We start from the raw sequence: 25364 nt of genomic DNA, 5'->3' as shown, positions 1-25364 counted from the left end.
GCTGGTATAGAAGTATACTTTTCGATTTAACGTCGATTTTTGTAATAAATATTAAATTTAATGGTAATTTTGCGATACTGCAATATACAATGAATTACTATAAATTGAATCAATTTTAAGATAGTATTTCTATATTTTATCGATTTCAATTAAAATGTGCCAAATTTACATTTCATATTATTTATTTTCATTTTTTTTTCGATTATATCCCGAGGTATGTACTCTCGATAAAATATTACGACATCACAAAGTTCAAGTCAAACTTTGTGCCTCAGATGTCGAGCGTGCCGAGACCTATTGTTTCGTGAGTGATGTCAGTCATCGACGTAAATCTCCCCGAAGACTTGAATAACCCTTTCGTAAGACCATCACATATCATTTCGTGGTAATGGCAACGATCGTACGTACACAGGGCTTTGTTATGATTAACCGGTTTTGTGCTGCACAACTCTGGATAGATGCAACCTTGTATCTACGAATATTACGGATTATTATTTTATGGATAAGTTTATTCAGAGGTCACTTCTATTGTTGAAACCCTCGAAAAATTTAACGTTTGTCGCCCATCATAATAAAATAGATTTATTAGTATGAGCTTAGTGCTAAAATATATTTTTATGATCGGTATTTAACATTGATATAAAAATATGTCAGGGAGATTACAGAGACGTTGATCTCAAACTTTGAGTCATCTATCCAAATATATTTTTTAACTTATAGAGATATTTAATCCCATATATAATTTTTTTATATGACGTTGGTTGTTATTAAAATATTTTATTTATTAACACATCCATTTTTAACATAACCATATATTTTCATTTTAGTAGATTTAATCTTCATAATTTTAGCAAAACAATGTTTAAAAAAACTTGCCAATAATGGCGACCGATAAAGTCGTAGGCGGTTTGTAATTAAAAAGACTTCGACGCGCTAGCGCACAACAAACCTTAATGGCATTGTTGTATTTTTTTACTCTCTCGCTCAGTCTTCATCTTGAACATTCACATTTATTCCGTTTTTTAGTAACAATTAACATATTCATATGGGGATGTGGATGTTTATTGTACGTCGTGTGCTTACTTATATAGTATTCTGTGATTTGTTAACGTCTGTAAGTCCTCAGGGCTTGAGCGCAGCTGAAAGCTTTATTGCCCACCGGACTGTCCGGTCAGCCAATCGATTTATGCATTATGCTTTATTGTATTGCGCCTCTCAAACTTTTTTTGTGCTATATACAATTTAAATATCATCTCTCGCACGCTTGAAGTTTTATCAGAGCCGAAATTTGAGAGGCACTGCTTCCGAACGGTTCATGCATTGTTCAATCAATCGATTTCGCTTGCTGATGTAGATTAAATCTCGAGATAAGTTGTATGTAGATTTGTGCAGAGATGCAATAAAGTGGGTTGTCCGTTTGTAAATTGCACCGGTCCCCATTGTGATTTCGCCATATCTCCTGACGTGTCTGAGATGTAATCAATGTTTTCAATGAGTGAAAAATCTTTTCATTAAACATCCGTTTGATCTTCACTCTTTTTTATCTCTATACATATAATTAACAGTTTTTTTGTTTAAAAATCATATATAGCCTTGGCCCATAATAAATGTGTTGAGAAAATATAAATCATAAATGATCAAGGTTTTTAATATAATTTATATTTTTATATCAACGCATTTTGACATAGTATCATATAATGACTTACAGATGGATATATGTACATTATTATTTATACTGAATCTATATTTTTTCGACTAACTTTTTTAAGGAAAAAAATATACAATTAACTAGAATCAGTGAAATAATTTTTTTTTATTAATCAAAATTATATTACATTGAAAAATAAAATCGAAAATACTGAAAAATGATATAGTTTTATTGATTAACGTCATTACTTCTGGGTATATGTATATCATCTTCACTATATTTAACATTATATAATGTTAAATCCAAAACTCTTGAAACCTTGCTTGAAAAATTTAATTTTTGGTGCAAATATTTACGTAACCCTAATACATAAACATTTTGGTGATATGTATGAGATGATAAATTAAATTTATATGTATTATATCTAAACAATAACTAGTTCTTAGCTATTTGTAACCTCCGAGTCAAGCAATTTAAATTTTTATGCTTCGCAATTTCTAAAGAACATCCTAGGTATGGTTTCTTTTATCAAATGCTGATCTTGATTTAAATATTGAAATAATGCTATATATTATGTATAATATATAAAACTTATATTTTATCAAATTACTAAGATAAAAATATTTTGGCCAAAACTATGTATGAACTATTAAAATCGAATAAAACATATTTTATTTATCGGTTAGGACTAGATTTTTAATATACAATAGATAAAACTTCGATGACATTTATATTTTAAGACATTTTTTATTATTCTCTAAGCCGATGGGTTCTTATAACTTGTTTTTACTATCGCATTTTTATGTATAAAATCCACTGATTTATGTGTCGAATCGCTTCATTGTAATGTTCGTTAGCGACTTTGTCAAGTTTTAATACCAATCAATTCGAGTCTTTGGCGAAACGCTCGCAAGTTTTATTGTCTCATTTTTGAATGGCGTAACTCACAGTGAATAAAATAATCAATTTCGTTCGCGTATTACCAATACTAGATTTAATTATTACAAATAAAATACCGAAGCTCTTAGAAGACGCTCGGATTTATCGACGATATGCAAATGTTCGGCTAATGGAAGGTGACAAAGATTTAGGTGTTTTATTTGAATTTTTTAGCACTCATAAAAATGTATTACGCTTCCCAAATTCCTTATCTAAAGCTTTTAACGTAATGCATTTTAGTTTTTTTCTCTCATTTAAATATCAACCACCTTTCGAAAATCCAATATTGAAGGTCGTTTATATTATACTTAAAATTTCCCAGAAAACGGATGTGTTCTGATGTAATAAACGAAGGTTATTGTTCCTATCTAGTGACCTCAAATCGATTGTGAATCGTGTCGCTCAGATATGTATATCCTTCAACAAATTATGATTATGTTCCTGGGTAAAAAAAACGTGGGGGAACACGCGTGGGAATCGAATGTCCCCTGGGTTCACTTAGCCAACCAGCACGTGGAACCAGCACGTGGCTCGCCATTGTAAACACACCTAGAATGACGTTTATGCTCATGACCCCTAATATTGTTGCCCTTATTTTTATTGACCCTCTATTCGCGCGGCGTGAACAATATGGGTGCAGAGTCAATTTATCGATGCACTCATAAGAAAATTGTGTTCATTATAATCGACATTGTTATAAATTAATGTAAAAATACAACTCAGGGGCGATCTTCAATGTCATTCTTTGAAAGGACACCCTAAACTAGCCATAGCCAGCATGAAACGTGCCGTCTATTATAAAAGGGTTAAGCGTGTCAACATTGCACGTTCGAGATTATCTCTGCGTATGCTCAATTTGCTGTTTCAATTCGATCAGTGTTTTTTAAATTGTATGTATGCTTTTATTTATTTATATTGGCTAATAACTTACTATAAAATATAGCAACAACAAAAAAATATTTTAATATCATTTTGGTCTTATAGTACGAATGTGTTAAATTTTTAATTTTGCGGATTATTCTAGAGATACTTCTATACTAACTCGTACCTTTATATGAATATCACTATTTCTTATTAAATAATTTTTAAAATACACTGATAACATATTATTTCTTACATATTAGATAAAAATACAAAGACAAATTAAAAATACTATGTTATCCATTATTATGCATGCACTACACTCTCTGGAAGTTGTCCGAACCGAAGTTACAACTGAAGTCGGCCGAGAGCTACGACTTCGAGTAAGCAACCACACTGTCGCAAATTTCATATGCCGTCTGGACGGCGGCTTCTGTCACGTACAGCTGGCATATTTGCGCGCGATCGAAAAATGTACCAAATAATCGCAATTTTTAAATTGTCATTTTATTAAGTTTGTGTGGGCACTCACCAACACAATATCAGTGAAAACTTTTCGGTCGTAAATATTCAATTTGCGCAAAATCTTTGTCGGCTTTTGCAAAATGCCATAAGACATAAAAATTATACTTCAGAATACGAACACCACATCTGTGACTATCCTAGAATTTGTCGCCATCGATTCTAAACGAGAATTCGTTATGGTGTGACACTTATATAAATCGATCTAGGAAAATCCATAAGGATATTCGAAACGATTTTTTTTAACAAAATCAAGTACCACTAATTATTTTTTAATTATTTAATTTTATATGAAAAAAATATAATAACGATATCTGTTAGAAGAATATACTATCAAAAATATAATTAATCCCTTTTGGTGCCCTAAAATATTCAAAGGTCAGTAAGAGTCTGTTGAGGTCCCCGATAAGCATGTGGTATTATAAATTGACCACGTGACCACGATGCAGCGCTCGACATGCGTGTTAACTATAGGACGCCTACGCGCATATTTGCGAAGCACCATATCATTATCTCTCTCACTCTCGTCACTTAACACGCAAGAGAGCGAAAGGGGAAGTATCTCACCGCTCGCGCTCGAAAGAGCAGCTCCGACTTCGGCTCTTTTGCCGACAATGTTCGGAAGCACTCGAACCTGGCCAAGTCGACTGAATTACCCCCACTTTATCTCCCGTTCTCGGTAACTTCGGACAACTTCCGAGAGATTTTAGAGCAGACAGAACCGAACTCGACCGAATTAACCCACTATATTCTCCGTCCTTGACCAACCTTGGTTAGTTTACATAAAATGATCCAAGGTTCTCTAAAAAATATAAATAAAAAAATACACTTGAAATAGTTTACGAATTAGTAAGAATTCTGTACCAAATGAACACTTCAATAAATGTATCTAATATACATATGTATAATATATACATACATACGTATAATGTGACTAATTTCTGAATAAAAAATATTTAACATTGAATACAGTGGAGTTAGTCACTAATTGAGATATAATAATGTTCGTTGTATCTAATGTGTGTACGTAATTGTAAGACACTAAAAAAAATGAGCAATTCGTAAGAGGGACATGTTTATTTTCATCAGTCGTTTGATACATTAACATTCCCACAGACATACTCTGGTTAAACTGTTGGTGTAGATAACACCATCGGATCCCATGGCAATGTGTACCGGGCTCATTTACAGTGTGTTTACGTTTTTTTAACCACTTTTTAGGTCAAGTCTCATGATTTACCGGGAAAAAATATATCAATGAACCAACGATCGACACATTCCAAGTAGTATTTTCTATGATTGAATCCCATAAAAATACACAAGAACCAGTCGGTTATAATGTATTTTTATTTGTGTTTAATTATTCATACATAATTCATACGCTCGGGCTGTATTATAAATCACTCGGTTAGCATCAAATTCGATTTAAACCGGATCGCAATAAATATCGTCGAACACTTCTTGCGCACACTGTACATGTTTTAATTCGGTACATGTGTGTGTCCCTCTCTTTCAGCATCTCGAGAGTTCCCAAGGAAGTCAAAGCGAGATCTTTGAACGAGTCATTTACGTAATTAGCCAAAACGATCGTATCGAAAGCTCGACCCAATTGTATCGAAATCGACAAAAACAAACAACGTGAGAAAACTGATCAAGATATAGTTAGATGTAATTGCTCAATCTCTAAGAGCAGCTTTTTGTCTCGTACGATAACTGGATCCGGGTGTGTTATCTCTGACGATCGAATTTTTGCACGTTCTTTTTTCAAACTCTTTCTTGCTCCCGGGAGAAGAAAGATCGTCGAGCGAATATTTTATTGTGACATGTCTGATATCACTTTTTTCTCTACTGTCAGTTTTCGAAGAAATATAATGCGTTCACTATACGCCCGGCGCCCGAGTAATTAATTGCATGTTACAGTTCGAACATATGACATTTCATATTAATGGACTCGAAAAACGCCCAAGATTTATCGAACGCATGTGTTTTTTTAACTTGTCTTTAATTGAAAGGGGTGTTTGTGTGGATGTATTATATAGGAGTAAAAAGAAAGTAGGCATTTTAATAATCGTCTTTGTAACGAGGTCGATGACTAAAGATAAGTTGGAATGACATTTTTGCCACCTTATTAGGTCGTTATTCCGTTGAGGTTCGTTAAGATGACTTGACAGGAATGCGACAGAACATTGTGTCGAAGTCGATGAACTTTTAAAATAATTTCAGTACAATCTTCTGAACTCTTTTGCGATTCAATCACAATTTTTTTGGTGTATTTATTATAAAAAACATATACATATTTATATTTTTTTAATAAAACGGTATGTTTTAATTCAATTAATATACGCTATAGATAAGTACAATATAATAATAGTATTGTTAATGAAAAGTAGCCCAATTATATTACATTTTGTTAGATAGAAGATTTAAATCAGATTATTTTAACTGAGCTCTATAAAATTTAGCACATTTTTGCTTCAAATCCTAATATTATTTAGTTGTGTATTTTTTAATATAGTTAATTGTATAATATATATTCTTATTTTTGTTATTGTTGAATTTCTCATTAGCATTGTCTTAAATAGACTGAATCAATGGAGATGCAATTCAAGGCATTTTAATTTTGAACATTATTCAATCAAAATATTACATTTAAATAATATTAATAAAATAAATACGCCACTGTATATACGCTTTACGGAGCATATTATTTAGGGGCACAGACTACTGACTGTCCCTCTAAAATGGAGACAGCTTTGTGGGCGTAAACTCATGGCTGATTCTTTAAAGAGGACATCGCTCCTTGGATGGAGTTCTGAGGGCTACAGTCTCAGGAGGCCTAGATAAATTAAATAGAAAACATCTGCGGAAGCTTAATGAATGACAGTTCACTGCGGTATGGCATACTAAAAACTTAATAGGAGGGAGGGAGGGGGGCGATAATTTAAATGTTTAATGAGCTCTGACGTTAGGCAAATTCTTGATATAACAGGCGCATGGTGAAGGGATAGAGTTTTTCTGAAGCACTCATAAACGTATGATATTTCTTTAGATAAGCTAACATTTTAACATTAGCTAAAATTAAAAAAATTTATGTTTTCTTAACTTTTTAAAAAAAAAACAGTTTTAAAATAATTCTGAGAACCGTTAAAAACAGTTCAAAATTTAGTTCCAAGAAACGTCGTTATCTTATTTAGCGAATGGTCGCTACAAAAATATTGCCAGATTTGATACCAGCGCATGATTTTATGCGCAATGCACAGTAAAAATTTATTAGAATGATCAATAACAAAAAATATATTATATCTATTAAAATATGTTGGCAAAAAAAATCAACAACGTAGACTAAATAAAATATATAGCAAAATAGTATATCAACTGTAATCATAAATATTTTTAAATGAAAAAAGCTTAGCAAAAACAGTTTTTTTTATATAAAAACGTCCTTTTTTATTTATAATTATAATCCAGAACTCAAAACATGGCATTTAGTTAGTTCATTGTTTAAAATGTTTCATTTTATATCATAATAAAATATTTTTAAACAATTTTGTCAAAAAAAAAGCGTTAAATTCGACAACACCTAAAAAATCAGGACTATAAATACAATAATTCTAATCAGCACATGAATCGAGTCATGTTTTTTTTTATGTAAAATAATGTTGTAGTGCTATCATATCTTTATGTCAATATTCAATATTTATTGGCTTTCATGAATATCCTACTGTTACGCTGAATCATTTATTTATGTTAGGCTGTGACGCAATAATGAAATAGGTTGATTTGATATTAAAACAGATGAGCTTTATAAAATAAATTAAAAATACGTTCCCACACAAATCCTGCCACGTTTTTACCATCAATCAAATCGGAATCAAACTCTCGCACAACACAACCTTTTGTGTAACATCACATAATTTACAACATCTAAATGGTTAGTTGCTGACTAATTAAAACAACATCTGCCTTACGATCGCGAACTCACCGTGACACCTCCTAGATGAGAAAATACTCAGACGTTTGAGTAGGTACTATTACGATTTTTTCCATACACGTTTTCGTCGTGGATTCGCGACAAGAAACGTGTTTGATGTCGAGCACCATCACACATGTTGCATACCATTTTCAGAAGCCATATTAAAAATACTTTTTTATTACACAAACACACAACTTGTCCAAAACGAAATCTTAATTTGTGACGCCACCGCGTGACCCCTCATATGTTTTAAAACACACATCATATCTATGTACGTAGTTTCAGAGAATCTCGCGAACGTGTGAATATTTTGGAGACACGAATTTTTTGCGCAACACATGCTCGCTCTGATTTATGGTGATGATCATCGCGATTACGCTTTTTCGTTGACTCAAATTGAACTCGTATGCTCGATAACTTTCGTGTGTCATCCCGAGAAAGCTCATTGTTGCGCAAAAGTACGCTTTGTGCGGTATGACGTTCTGCGAGGCACAAAGAAAATGAGTTGTGATTCTTTTCTTGTGCGCAAATTGCGCTTTTGTGGCGTAAAAGCCTTTGAAGTAACACGACGAGAGTTCGAAAGTTGTGTATAAGATGTCGGTCTTTATTTTCACGATGTCAAAGTTGTCATTGTTGTCGACGATGGAGAATAATGCGTAATGCAATTTTATGTTGCATGAACAATAGCTTTCCCGCATGCGCATGTAGATTTTCAATTTCGAAGTGTACTTTAATATAAAATGAAATTATTAAAATAATTTACAATACATATGTGAGTAAAATTGTGTTTTGTCAGATGTAAAAAAAGTGTTTAGCTTTTAACGTATTTCCTGTTGATGCTGTATAAAAAAAACATTATTAAATGTGTCAAATATGTTATTTATGTATTAAAAAACTTTAAAAAAATTGCTTAAAAACAACTTAAATCAGCATCTAGTTATCTTATCAATGCGGCACTATACCGCAAAAAATCACAATGTAATTGCTATGAACTTTGATGGAAAAACTTTGGACGGTTCACAAAATATTGTTACTGGTTTCGCGCAATATTTCCGTTCTGTTTTCGAGAAATCTTTTTCGCCTTTCGCTCAGTCAGTCATTTATTTTAAGAACCTTATTATACGATCCGCTGTTCTCGCAGAAACTTGTATGTCGAAAAGTTCTACTGAAGAGCCCTGTCGACAAAAAAATCTATTTTCGAGGAATTTCAGTTTTGAGTTCCGGAATGTCATCGAGAATCATGATCGCGTCCTCTTATGATGCCTGATGATCTGTTCCGATACGTATATAAATTACATATTTAGATTACTGTTGATTTAGTAGTAGCTATGATAACTACAACATTTATTTATTTTAGTTTTACGATCTGTGAACGCGCTAATACGACTTTATTTACTTTTCATTTACACCCTAGTGAAAATTCAATGTTATGGTGTATAAATAAATACCATTATCTATAATATATAAAATAGTAACATATTTATTCATATAATATATACATTGTATCTTGTATATAATGACGCAATCAAAAGTAGCTTTAATATCACAATCGTAAATCGCCGAGTTTAATATTCAATTGACTACCAGTCTTTTATAGTGTTTTTAATTATTAAATTAATCACATATTTATGATGCTATATATCTACGCTAAATTATGGATAATAAAATATTTGTTTAGAGAAATAAATAACATAATATTTTAATTATATTGATAAATAATATGAATATATGAAGCAATTTTAAAGTATAAGGTTCAGAAAATATTTATTGGGCGTTAATATTGAGATTAGATTGAAATAGAACACCCCTTTATTTATTCTTTAACGTTAAATTTATTTGATAGATCTTTGAACGTCTAGGAAGTTTCGCGCCTGCTTTTTAGCTCTAAACGCGCGCAGATTCCGTTTAATAAAAAACAGTTTTGGACATTTCTTGTAAATTAAGTTCATCGATCATTAAACGACTTTTTATTTACTCACTACATAGCTTGATATTTTTGCTTTCTGAATATATCATAATAAAAATAATGTAATTTATCTAATCTTAAATGTAGTTGACCTTTTAGCAAAAATAGCTAACCGAAAAAAATTAAGCTCGTACACCATAAACAAAGATAGTACATGGAATAGAGTAATCGCATTTTTTTATCACTTGACGAATTCATCACTCCCGGATAGTGTGAGAAAGCGTCCTCTCGAACATTTCCACACCATACATACACGCCGGAGAGACAGACAGGAAGCTTTTGGTCTGTCGTCTCACGCTTTAGTTCCCCTGACGTCAGGCGCTACACATCCCGGCCATCAGCTCATCAAATCCTACAGAACGCGTCAATAAAACAGGCATTAAGCCCACTTGATTAAATGACGCATTCGCATTTAACACATGTGTCATCGCCGATACGACGCAGTGTATTTTTTCCCCTTTTCTACAAACAAGTTCCTTGGCATACGGCGCATTGTCTTATGGTAATTTTTGATCCCAGAAGACCACTCAATGTTTACACACTTGAATACGAGAGGTATTGATTTTTACCAGCGATGAAAGGCAAAACTGAAGAATTCAAGTGCATATAAAAAAATCTGTTTTTCTAAAGAGAATAATATTTTAAAAATGCACATAAAATAATATTTAGTACAACGTAAAATGTGAGCTTTTATATTTAGCCTTGCATGCGTTTATTACTACTTTTTTATTTAATTGTTTCCAATTATGTGTTTCTATACTCTATTCATGACATTATGACGTGAAATTGACAATGAAAGAAATATATATGTATTTCTGTTATATTGATCGACTTTGTGAAAAAGCAATTTCAAATAGTATCGGTGAAATTATATTGGAATGCATTTTCACCGATAGATAGATAATTTTACTAGTGAAAATATAATTTCATTAACAATTGTGCCAATAAATTAAATGCTGCTTTAAACTGTCATTTGACAGGCGTGAAATGTGTAAAAGAGCTATGTATATGTAAGTAGTTGTCTTGAACTGACAGTTGTAAACGCCATCATCGAATTTCGTTTTAAAAAAATAGCTGTAGGGCGACACGTGCGTGTATCAGATTATCCGCGCGATGAATAAATACAATTTCACTGATATTGCCCAGAGAAAGTATAAATCAATCGTTTGATACATTTTATCTGGTCAAAGTTTGTAAAATTATATATGTACTAAAAATACATGTTCACTGTAACAATTACCAAACCTAACTTGACCTAATGAAAGTTCTAAAACTAACTATGGTTTTTAAACTTTCATTGAGTTAATTCGTTAATACGTTAGGTTTGCAACGTTTCACAACTACCAAATTGAGTTTATTTATAAAGTTAAAGTATAAATTAAATTTAATTATATTTTCGCTCGTAAAAATATATATAATATCTACTAGTGAAAATGTATTCAGATATGATTTCACTGAAACGGCTAGTAAAATTATATTTACACTAGTGAAAATATAACTATGTACTTGAAAATACACAGTTTTTTACTTAAAATATGCAATGTTTTTTACATAAAATATGCACTGCATAATGATTTGTAAAATAAAAAATATTCGCGAGTTTTTAGTTTAATAGATAAAATCCCAAATTTTAGTATTTTGTAATATACTATCATATAATTCATTGTACATTTTAAAAACCGTTGTTTTATATATGCTATTAATTTTATGGTTATAAATTATCAACGATTGAAAGAACATGAACTAAACGTTTTTGTAGAAGTTTTATTTTTGCTATTCGTTTGAGATTAGAATTTTTAACATCTTATAGACTTTTCTGGATACTCGTATTTTCCTGTTTTATCCGATTTTTTTGTTTTAAACATTTTAAAATATAATATCATATAATTCATGGTACATTTTAAAAACTGTTGTCTTATCTATTAAATTAATGCTATGGCCATAAATTATCAACGAAAGAGCGTGAACTAATTTTTTTGTGGAGGATTTATTATTGCTAAAAACAATAGTAAATGAATACGTTTTACTAAATTCCATAGTACATTCATATTCACACTTGTAAGATTGCACCTCAAGATTCAGTTTTTATAACTCAATCGTGCACTATAATGGTGTTTGCGAATCCTCGTTACCATTCGTCGCGAGTGCAATTTAAACCAAATTGGAACGTGCCTCGTTGATGCAATTCATTGGGTCCGATCTAAATGCAGCGATAGTCGCATGCAGTGGTTTTCAATTACAGTTCCGCGATCCTGCGATTATCGCATTATGTCAATTGTTAACGGAACTTATTGGCGGCAAACCGGTCGGGGTCCAGCGGCTGCACGCAGTGGATGCGCAATATTTTAGTCACGTAATTTGTTATAATGCCTATTGAATACGGCTGCTGCAATGTCGACTCGGTAGAGCTGCAGTTCCGGCAGGGGTTGTGTTTATGCTGTAAAGCAGGCACTGGTTAAAATTAATTGCATTGGATCGCACAAAATTTTTACCAAGCTTCATACATGGTGCTTAAAAAATCAGTATTAATTATACAAGTGTAATGAACACGCACAAATGTTTGCTTTATTAGTTTAAAATATAACTAAAATTATGTTGCTAAATGGCGCGGTTAAATGTAGGTTTTGAATACTTTAAAAAAGATACATTAAAATGTTATGCATACATTGTATATCTGCTTACAAGGCTAGACTGGTGTGGGATATGATTTGATTGGATAATTCGTTGCCTCCGACATAGTCATCATACTAATCAGGAAAACTAGGATGATCTCGTTAGACTTAACGCGTGTTTCAATTAAAATGTAACCAAAATGGAATTGTATAATTATGTATTCCGAATATGCGTCCGAGCTTTCGAAGCACGTAAACTTTCAGTGCGATAAGGATCCACCGAGGCTTGAAATACGAAGGAAGAGACACGTGCCCTGAAGGCAGACGTCACGTAACCACAATTGTCACCTACCGAGTAACAAAAATGTTTGAAGGGATGACAAAAGCGATGAATCACCTGTGTACATAAGCCGTGGAAAAGAAATTCCTCAAGTGGCTTCATAAGCACATTCAAACATCCGTTTTTAGTTTTTTATTTGACTGTACTAAAACGTGTAATTGTACTGATTAGCTTAATTGAAACGCTGTCTCAGTGGCCTGTTACGGTTTCCCGGAAAGAATTATGACGGATTGTTGTGAATTTTCGACAGAAGTAAACACAAACTGACTTTTATTATCAAGAAATACAATAACTAGATAGCTACCGGCTACTTCTTCGACCTTTATCTTGTTTCACGTGATGTCAAATCTCGAATTGTACGTTGAAATACTGCTCACTTTTGAATCCATTATTATTATATTTGGGCATAAAAACAAGAGCGTATATTTTGATAAAATTACTTATGTAGTGTTTGAACCACCTGCACAATTTTTTATAAATTAGAGACTACTCTAACGATAATTTTAACAAATAAAAGTCGAGCCAACACAGTATATTCACAGCAAAACGGAAGAGAGATCTTGTGATTAAATAATTGCGTTACGAATTAGAAATATGGTACGGACAGTCTAATAATACATCTATCCCGAGAAGTACCACTGAAAAACTACTCTTTACTTGGAAAGGACGCGTGTTAGAAAATACACTGAACCCTTCGCACAAACCATTGTTCTTCGATTTTTCCGTTATCGATCTGTGTGTCGATCTGGACCGTTTCTTTTTAAAAAGCGATTCAATTGGCTTTCAAACATCTTTATCTGCGATTCGCCAGAGTTGTCTCGAGACAGCATTAGAAAATATATATAAATAATAGGCCGAGACACAGAAGAGAGACGCCGCGGAGTCACAGTAGCAAAGAGCCAGGAGACTGCATCGATACGAGAGACATTAACGGATCTTCCAGAGAGACATGTATTGCTCCACCGAAATCACAGCCGATAATGATACAACTCGACGCGCCAACGAAGACTCTCTAACTTCCAAGACTTGCCATTTCAACTCCACCCCCTGATAGCGCATCTACGGAAAGTTTTTATGTTTGTCACGATAATGGTTAATACTTTCAGTGTTATATTAACGTCGGAAGATTAAATTTGGGATTTTCTGTGTTAAATCACATCACGATTAGTGTTCTTAACCCTTACACCGCGGATGGCTTTTATAAAGGTCATTGAGCACCTATGGTGCCATAAACATTTGAGCCTAATAATATAGTTATTTAGTATAATTTAAAGCTGTAAATCACTTGAATTTATTGAACCATAATATTTTTAAAATACGGCAAAATATCAGCCGCGGTGAAAAGGTTAATCGAATATTCGATTATTCGAATTATTCGCCTTATTTTCAACTATGGGAATATTTTAATAATTGATTGAATATTCGTAAAATATTAATTTATACTGTCTCGAATAAAATTTGAAAAAATCTATGAATGAGACTATTTGTGTACTCAATATACCCGAGTGACTAGTGCCACTCCAAAATTGTCTAAATAAATTGCCTTTATTTTGTTTTTAAATGCGAGACAATGAAACACTTCTTCTCAATAAAAAAAATGCTCGAAAAACACTTCTAAATTAAATGTTTATTGGCCGTGTCTACTATGACGGAAATTCACAGAATTCGTTCGCTTAACGAAACAAAATATTAGAGTCTTTACGCTAAAAAAAACAGGTGTGCGTTGCAAATTTTTGTGAAGTTCCTTTTACGTTTTTGTATTTTTTTCAAGACGCAAATATTTCAATCAACTCAGTAATTTGACCGCGGTTAATTTATTGCTACTATTTATTTAGTTTATATGCAAATCCGCACAAAACAAACGCCAATCGAATCCGATCTTTATGTATATCAATGTCGTTTCAATCATTATTAGCTATTTTATGTACAAAAAATCGGATAAAATTATTTATTAAAAATATTATATTTTAATTCTGATGATTTGTTAAAACTAAAATGACGTCCCTGATCAAAAATATGTAATAATAAATTAAAAATTTGACGACCTCACTGATCAGTAATTCGTACAGCATTTTTTTGGATATTTTAAAAGGAAAGTAATTAATGAATAATTAAAAGAAATATTATTAAGCGATATTTTTTTCAATTAAACAATATTTTACACTAGTTTTTTTGCACTAATTGGTTAAATAAATTAATATCAGTAAGAACCGAGAAAAAAATGATAATATTCGAATAGCTGAAAACTACCATCTTTTTCATAATCTGTTTAACAATGAACTGTTTTAGGTATTTTTAAAACATATACCAACGCTAATTCAAGTTCTTTGGTTAGCAGTCTAAATTCGTACAATATAAATACCAGTTTATAGCCAAACATGTCATTGTGTCCAAATATTATGTGCATTAGACAATGAGGCGAGGGATCAGACGCCTCATTGTGTCGAGCCCTCCCTCATCCCTCACGTGATATATTGACAAATAGCATACCTCTATGTGATGATGCAAATGAGTCCAGATGACTTTTAGAATGTCAAACACTTCTCCGCAAAGGTTGGCTGGGATTCGAATCTAAATAATAAAAAAAAACAAGCACGGGTGTTCCAAAATCATTTTAGGAGAGCCATTGTCATCTCGCGGGTTTTTTTTAATGGTTGCGCCGACGGGCGTAGTCCGAACCAAACGTATTGTATGTAAATTTTACCCATTGTAAACTTCTTGTTGGAGGAACCGTCTTTTATAGAACGCTTTTGGCCGGGTCCTAGATGATGAGGCACAACCAAGAGGAGTGCCCCGATACATCTGCATGTGGAATAAGGGAACGATGGTGTATAATTCGACAGTTTGCATCGAACTTCTAAAAATATTCGTGGCGTATGATTAAGGCCTCTATTGTTCGCACATTGAATGCGAATACCTGTGCATTTGCTTATATCGGCTTATTGTTATTTAAAATTGTACGTGACTTGTGTGGTGTTAAGAAGATATATGCTTTGCTATAATTATCGATGCTATTGTGTGCTATCAATGTTGTGATGGATGACGTTTCAGGTTTAATATTTAGAGTAGACTATTCATCTTATGTTTGTGAACATGATTCTTCTTATTTTTTGTTGGTTCCACCAAATCTTAAACATAAAGAAAGTCTATTGCTATAGTGCCTTAAGCCAGTACTCACTTTACAGTATATAATGATCATGTAGTTATGAATGGATTAAAAATGTACAACGCATCATAATCAATCATTAAAATTCTATAAAAACTATTTTTTGCATATTTTGTTAAAGTCGAAGTGTTGAAAATTAATATATATGAAATCAGCGCATAATATATCGAATTATATTTTATACAATATTATCACAGCCAGTTTGGGAAGCAAGGACACAGATTAAAACGGTCAGTTAAAATAGTATGCCGCAACTCGACCGGAGGCTGTTGAACCAAGAGAAAACGGTTCAGCCATATAAAGATATTCCCGCAAAATGGTCATGCTGCTAAAGGGAAAGCTCGACAGCAAATATGGCAGCACCGAGTTTTGCACAAGTCACCACAATGCGTTCCTCGAACGATCGCGAAACATTGTCGAAGCGCATATAAAAAATAAAAATAAAACACATTTGAGAGCCTTCGTCCGCTGGTTTCAATCTGAATTCACGCCCCGGCGTCCCGAGAGTTTATTTTAACCATAAATGGATGATATATACAAATGGCGGATAAAATATTCGTCATTTCCCTCGGCTCGGCATCGATATGAATTATTAATGCGTTATAAATTTCACAAATGAGCTACGAGCGACCATGTTGGATTTCGTCTAGCCAGGATTTATTCGCTGGGCTTTGTTGGACTCGGTGTCCTTTCATCTACGTACCACGTCCTTGAATAATGGAATCGGATCACGTACTCGATGCATACGTTCTTGCGTGTACGGATACGTTGAATCGTAAATTGCTGAGCAAAGCGATGACATGTGACTCATTAGCGTCATCTTTTAGCGGCACGCGCTTCAAAAATGCATAAAAAAGATTCGCTTTCGAAATGTCTACTTGTGTATTGCATTGCTATTGTATTCAAAATTTGGAAATCAGGGTCGTATTTGAATTTTAGATTCTTAACTTTTGGGTCTGATCTGTTGTGCAGTATAAGGGATGCGAGAGTTTTGCTTCCAATAAATATACAAACACACTAGAAGTATTGTATATTTAAATATAATCTAAATATGTATAAGTATTATATATACAGAAAATGGATATTTTAAAAATAAATCAGCTCAACAATGGACCGTTGAAAACATAAGTTGAAATATGAAACTTGTTATAAAAAAAAATTATTGTTATTTTTTGTTAGTTACTAGATCCAAAATTTAGATTAAAAAATAAAATAACATTATCCATTGAAAAATCAAGCCCACAGCAGATTAATATTAACATGGAAATATGAGTATTTTCTGGAATTTCGGCAATTACAAAGTATTTTTATTCATTATTTTGTATGCGGTTGTTTTTTATTGGCTTTTAGCTGTTATGGCTATGACTATTATACTTTTTTTTATATATTAACATGGAAATATGAGTATTTTCTGGAATTTCGGCAATTAAATAGTATCTTAATTCATTCTTTTTTATGCAGTTGTTTGTGTATTGTCTTTTAGTTGTTATAGCTGACTTTGTGTAATGTTCACCTTGTAATTATAAATTTCAAAATATTCCTCTACAAATATACGCCTGTTTTGGCGATTTTATTCGGTTGCACCAAAGCTCATTTAGCAAATATATTTTTTGGATAGTTACAGCTCTCGTAGGTCGCTATTTAATCTTTGCGGAAAATATTACGTACTTTTATTGCTCGTTAACGATACATTAATGTAGCGATTAAGTAAAGATTCTACAAATTTATAGACCAAAAACTACGACAATTTTATTGTTTTTATTAGTGTTGCTAATTGTTATAAAGTAAATCTAAAATAGGACTTTGAAGTATCACATAAAAAGCTCGTTGATCTAATCCTGTCGCTGCAGCCTCAGTCTTTAGACTCAGTTCATAATTCATAAAACATAGCCAAGAGTATGCAAGGTGGGTTCGAAATGTATTTTATACGACGTGTGTGCCATTTTAAAACAATGGCTCGTGCGTTGTCTTCCATCTTGGCCGGTGGCGCCTTTGTTGAAAATTGCGAGGCACGCGCCATTTTGGTCCAAAACAATACGATCGGCCGAGCCCTTTTGGTGTTTCGTTATTCGAACGAGTTTCTTTTCTTGCCTTCGGGTTTGCGATGAATATGGAACGATTTGGGCACCATATAAGCAGCAAGGCTCGGTCATAATGCTATTGAAACTTTTTGTTATTCCACTTTAATCAAATGGTTTTTCCTTTAACTTATGGGTAGAGGAATGGAACTGAACACGAGACACCTTTTGTGTTTTTGTTTGATTATAAGAATAAAGTAGTATTCTTTATTATAAATATTTTTCATCTCTAATTGTATTATTTATGTAGTGCTTCAAACTTTTCGAAAAGTTCCATTTAGTTATCCTTCAATTAATACTTCTGGCATATTTTACCTTTGAAACAATCAGGGGAGAAATGTAATTATCGCGAACTCAAGAAAAATTAATCTTTAATAAACTGTATATTTTTTTAAAATTAGTTAGTGTAGTCTAAGCGTATTTTGCTATTTTATGCGTTATTTATTTTGTTGTAATTTTTAAATGAATATTTATGTATAATATTTATTTCATCTGTCTAATGATTAAATATCATGTTTGATATTTGATATCATTTAATTCGTTTGTTTTTTTTCTATCGATGATTTGTCTTAATTTAAATATTGTATTTACTGTTCATAGTTTTTAATAATATATTTGATTTTTGCTGTCGTGAAAATTTATGTCAATAACATTTAAGAAATGTTCATATAATGGACGTATTTGATAATTGTGGGGCTCGGTAGCCAAACAGAATTTTCGCCACCGGGCGCAAACTACTCTAGCTACGGCACTGGATACACGATACTAATTCATATATCAAATGACATTGAATTTGTCGAATGAATGTTTAAATGCGATTTATAGATTTTACTATATGGTTCTTTCCGTCTTATATTCGGTACCCTATTCCCCATCAAATCACTGCCAAACGCTCAATTATGAATGTCCATCATTTCTCGCCAGAATCACCTGTTAAACGTTAAAGACAGCCTCTCAGATGTAATCATATCTCAATCTTGGTCATGAAACGCCCGCGATGCGAAAGACATTCGATCCGCCCGGTAAAAAAAGCTTTTAGAATAACGACGTTTTTGCACCCGCCTCAAGATTCTTTTCATCAGAGGCGATCGCTTCTTTTTACTCATCGAAATCATTTCCTGCCAAAAGCGACCGAGTAAATTGTATTCTTAACATCTCCGGCAGCAGACTGGAGAATTAGCATTTTTCTTAAAATCAGTTTCTTGAGCACACGCCGTCAGGTATGATGACAAAAGACCGTCAGGTGAATTCCATCACACGCGCGCCTCTCGGATTTTTTCCTACTTCGGTCCATCGATCCCCTTTTGTGTGCGTTGCTTTTTTTCTATTCAGATCCAGAACCCCCGTCGATCTCCATTGTGATGGATTTTGTAAAATATTAATATTTTCATCATTACCCATTGTCGCACCTGATCGATAGCTTTCTAAACATCTTTTGTCGAATCACTGCCGAATTTTGAAATGCGACCTTACGTGTAGCCGGTTAGTGAAACGAGATCCATTTACCACGCGAGTTTTTTCTGCTTCATTTATAGAGCAAACATAAAAATCGTGATCGCCATAAAAGTGAATCAGAAATGGTCGAGATTAAAGAGATAATAAAAAAAGCCACCGAACCGACTGTAAATATTGATGGAAGCCTAATAAAGGCCATACGTTCCATTAAGCGTCTCCATTGAAATGCATAGTCATTGGGCCAGAGCAGAGGTTTTGTTCCGAAACACAATCAACTTATTTTATTATCGAACCTCAGGGCGTCGTGAGACGCATTCTGGGTGACCATAATTTGGTAAGAGCCTTTTCAAAGTTGTTACCACAATCGCATAATCTATTACATTACCAATATCTATCTCGAATTATTGATTTCATATTTCAATACATCACACAGACATTTATCTGCTGTTGCTTTTTTCAATATTATTTATTTGACATGTTTTTAACGTCGTATCATCAACATTCCATTGTGGTTTTCCAACAATGGTCTCCCCATAAAGGCGGTTTTCCTCCGATGGTATCAAAAGGGCGCGTCGTCGTTGTTATAGTATCTCGTTTACGATCTTGCACATGAGTATTCTTTCGGTGCTAAAATTCACGCCGTGCCATTAAAAATATTTACCAAGAAAAGGTATCGAAGGTATCAATTTTAACACTTGATATAAATCGAGCATTGATTAACGAAAACACTTACCGGAGTCGAACGCGTGACCCCGAGTAGCTTTTTATTTACGCTTCGAAGGATACTCTTTGGATTAGAGTGATGTTGGTTTTTGTGTGTCTGTATGTGAGTATATATAAAAAGGTGGCTATTATTCAACGATGACAACACGAATTCTTCTCCGGTTGAATAGTTACGTGTATATGAAGCAGATACGCTGAGGTGTTTATATAAATTAATTATATAGTAATTCGTAAAAGAAGTCAACTGTCAATATCGAGTAGTTGTATAAAACAGTGTTGCTTAGACTTTTATATTTTTTATTGTTATAATAAAACATGGACCAGCGGCGTACTGAAATGTCCATAGTCCTAATAAATTTAGAAGAGCTATTTATTTTTGTTTTCAGATATATTTATCTAGCTAAGGAGTCTGCCAACTCTATATTTATAAAGCATATTAATTTATACGGATAATATAATTATAAAAATAAAAAGTATAAATTAAATGCAATAAAATATATTTATATTCTCATTTTGAAACCAATGTGTACCTTCAAAAACCTATTTACGATTCATATTTGATACAATAACATCAAAATTATAGTATTTTTTAAATAAAATTTTCATCGATAAAGTGGATACCCTCCATTCCGGAATATAAGCAGCACCCCCATCACTTAGCTCTCTAGTTGCCTGTGGACATTTTTCGCTATACCTTTCTCCATCTGACGTTTACATTTATTTTACTTTTACCACTTTTCCTCAATTCAAAACAGTTCAATTGTTGTATTTATTGCCCCATTTTATTCGTTTTAATCGCATTTATTTGGTCAATAATAGTTTTCTGAGAAGTATACGACTTCATAACCCCACTTTCTAAGGGTTATCCAAATGTGTTTATTTATCAAATGTTTTGTATATACTTACTAGAAATATCCAAATACATTTGCAGTATCTCTTGATTTTCACCAAGTGTAGACTGTTTTTTAAAAAAAGTTTTTAAGCTGATGATTGGTTATAACCGACATATTATAATTTGTCTTGCAGATAAATTGAGAATTTTTTACTGACAATTTAATATTTATTTTTTAATAAATAATTTCCCTGTTAATTAGCTAGGTAATCTGTAATAGTAATAATACACTTTATATTTTTACTTTGATAAAAAAAAAGCAATTAGAGTTGCTCTTAATGTTTTTGTCAAGCAGACATTCATGAGATAAAGGGATTGCTTTTGTATTATTATTTAATCATTTGAGTAGCGCTGTTATTAAACAATTATACTGTGTTTGCTTAGTATGTTTTCAATTCTCATTTTATAAATATTTCAGCCAGTTACTAAAATTAATATCCATTTCAATGTTATGATCAGAAGACTCGTCGCATCGGGGTGCCTCGTGCACGGTCGGTAATTGGAAATAAAAAATGTTAGTCTTTTGGTCATGGATTGCGTTTTATATTCATGTTTATGTCGCGGGTCAGACCCCTGCTCTCGTTTTGTGGCATTGTCCACGCGTCTGGTTTTGAGCCCACGCCCGATTCGAACCCGCAACCGCCATATATCAGCTTTTAGCCCCGGGGCTATTGTCCACCCAGCATCAGACACCATTTTGCATATCTTCCACCTCCTCTCCCACCCCCGTCTCGTGTTCTTGTCGCAGATATTCTGCAAAAAAGACGCAACACAAGGTTATATTTATAATGCATGAGCATCAAACATGATTTTCTACCTTCGATATAAACAAAAGTATTTTGGCAATCATAACTCATTTTTTATATCAAACCTTACAGTAACGCCGTTTTTTCTTTCGGGTCGCTCGATTAGGGCGTCTTCTTGAGCTTCCAGCCCTCGGGACATGAAGCCCAATTATCTTTATATGCCGCGGATTTTAAATTGTAATTTATTACCTTCCGAACCACTACCAAACCGCCTTTGTTTATATATATTTTTTGTATTGTTGCAGGTAAGGATATACTTTTTGATCTACGTCGGATTAAAGTAGGCTGTGGCGGAGCACATCTGTTGAAGTTCATTACTGAGCCTTCGAAGGACAATGCACTCCTCCCACATGCGGACGCCACTGGTGGGTGGCTCGTGCCACCAGTTCAACTGCATATAGGTATTATATACAACATGATGATGAGGATACGTATAGGACGCTTGCCGATTTGCACGTGATATTTACATAGATTGTGTATATACACTTACAGTATGCAAGCGCGGTAGAAACCAGTTATGAAGACTGAGAGGTCGATACAAATCTGTCCAAGTGGCCGATAATTATAATAGTAGATAGTGTATATACGTAGAAAGTCTATTTATCAAACGTCTGGTAAAGAGCCTTATGCTCAATTACATATAAAATAGCACATTTTTTGTCATTGACTATTGGCAAGTGTAAATTATAATTATAGAATACTTTCTAGTATATGGGCATTTAAAAGTACGCTTTTTATATAAAATTTTACGACTTTTCTGATAAATTAAGAAAATATAAATCAGCACTTTATACAGCGGATGATCAAAGGCTAAAAAACATATACATATATGCTAATAAAATCTAGAATTTTCATCACCATAAAGCTGTCTGATAATTGTGCAAATTTTTTTTTATGCAGATAACCGTTAATTGCCAATAACAATTTACATTCCAATCGTTTGTATATTACTGAATTTATATATCGATATAATTCAAAAATTATTTTCGAGGCGGGACTGTAGAATAATTGGTTTCTACTGTATACACATCTAGCGTTGAGAGTTTTTATCGATTCAATAATTTATTGCTCACAATATGTGTGCTTTTTTACTGCGAATGCTTAACCAATGCCAATTGAACTAGTTCCAATAAAAACTTATTTGAATCTCTGATTGATTTCAACGTGTCATTATTTAATATTTGGCGTTGTTGTTTTTATTCGCTCTGATATGTTGACATACAACGCAGACCTCTGAGACCTTTTCGCTTTGCGGTATTTCATGACTCATCTGATCTTTGCGTACGATCTGTAGTACAACAAAAAAGTCTATCAATCAACGGGTCAGAGTTCGCAGATGTGTGTACAACATTCGTGCGATATCTGATCGAATAAGATATGTAATTAATATCGATTGTATCTTATAATCTGATATTGACATGTACACACTTTCTGAGATAATCTACTCATACACACATAAATAGTTAATGTAGAGCAGTGGTTAAAATAATTTTTTTATTTCAATTCGTACCTTTCATCATATCATTTCTGAAAAAAAATCTTTGCTAATAAATTATAAATAATTATAAATAATCCGCGATTCTGACAAAACAATTTGTAGATTTTATGATGAGTGCAATTCGACCATCAGATTAGTCCTTTTCGGTCACGCTTGTACTCACATCACGCTCCACATGATGACCTTCTTACCTTCTCGTTTATAAATCTCATTACGGCATGTGTCACGGTGACACACCGGTCGGTCATTCCGACAATTGTCTCCTCGCGCCATTGTCGCAGAGTCACCTCCGTATCACTCTTCATTTATCTTTGGCAGAAACAAAGGCGGGCGTGTTATGAGCTCTTAAGCGAAGAAGAAGAAATAAAAAATTCAATGCCCCCTTTTGGCATATCACGTTCTGGTTTATTCGTGTTGTGTGTCGTAAGACGTTTCGAAATTGGATTTTTAAACAAATCGTGAAAAAGCACTCTTGATCTACGATGGGATAGAATGGATTGTATGCAAGGTATACACATTAGAATTTGTGGTATTTGTGTGTTTGTTTGTGGAAGAAAATTGTTGGCTATCGCTTGAAACGATTGTGGGCCTTGAAACGTAATTAATTAGTCAAGTTGTGACTGTGTTGCAGGTTTCTATGATATTATGTTATGTATCCGTTACATAAATCATTGATTCGTTTATTTACATTCATTGCGGATACGTTTTTGTTATACGTATAAAAATAATTCACTGGTTATTATCTTATAAATCAATATTAAACTAAGTGTTGCGTATTATATTACATGGCACATAATAATATTATTATTTATCTATATATATAAAACTAAAATGTAGAATTAGATTTGTAGCATCTATTAGTAGCCCGGTAATGTGTTATTTTTCTTATACACTTAACAGTGGAAGATCGATTATTGTTCTTAATGTATTCTAATGTATGGATCTATCTACGCACTAATGATTATGTCTCGAACAATGGACAACATTTATAGTCGATTATCTCTCAATACATATCCTTGTTCGTCTAGCCCAGTGGTTGTCAAATCAAAAGAGACAAATTTAAATATACTATTTGTTAAATATTGATTGGTGAAGTAAATATTTACAAAAATCCTGCACTGTGTTATGCAAATAGGATGCATTATAAATTTGCTACACTTAGCTAGTTATGTCCTTAAAATACATTTCAAAAATGCTCTTAAAATGCTCTTTGATTTGTAAAAAAAATTGCAGGAAATATTAAATCATGTTATCAACAATAATGAATTCTTCAAAATTAATTAAAGAATTTTCTCTAAGAACTTACCGATTTATTTTGCCTAACACCAAGCATGATACCCATAGAACTATTTAAAATACACATTAACATCGTTTTCTCACTATTGTCTCATATACTTATAGCTGAGCTCAGGCCTCACTCCGTGAAAACAGCTCTGTATGCTGCGGTTTCAGTGAATCGATAATGTGGGCTTCGATGGGGGTCTTAAATGGGGAGCTGACCGTGCAAAGTCAAAAGTTTGATGTTAGGCAATCTGCGGCGGAGTCTTCAGTAGGGGTAACCGGCCAAGGACGAGAGCTTGCCGAATAGCGGTCAATGAGAGGCTATAAAGTTACGGCCTTATTTCTTAATATCACCGGCGCCTGGCAATGGGAGGGTGTTTCCCGAAAGCACTCAAAAACGTGTGTTAGATTAACGATAGAAAATTTTAATCATGCTATCTTATTTTTTTCGAAAATCAGTTTTAAAATGGTTCTTAAAAACGTTGTACTGTAATTCAAAATTTAATTTCAAGATTTGTAAAAAAAATTGCAGGAAATATTAAATCATGTTATCAACAATAATGAATTCTTCAAAATTAATTAAAGAATCTTCTCTATAAACTTA

The 25364-nt window shown here is 33.0% G+C and overlaps 1 protein-coding gene across 1 annotated transcript in view; it reads left to right on the top strand.

Annotated features, from left to right (window-relative positions):
- The window catches only part of LOC148227159 (meteorin-like protein), a 73334-nt gene that overhangs the window by 11195 nt on the left and 36775 nt on the right, over positions 1–25364 (top strand). The window lies entirely within an intron of this gene.

This window comes from Plectrocnemia conspersa, unplaced genomic scaffold, assembly GCF_051122295.1.
Source record: "Plectrocnemia conspersa isolate PC_06_02 unplaced genomic scaffold, ASM5112229v1 ptg000013l, whole genome shotgun sequence".
NCBI classification, from domain to species: domain Eukaryota; kingdom Metazoa; phylum Arthropoda; class Insecta; order Trichoptera; family Polycentropodidae; genus Plectrocnemia; species Plectrocnemia conspersa.
This window is presented reverse-complemented; position numbering and strand designations above follow the sequence as displayed.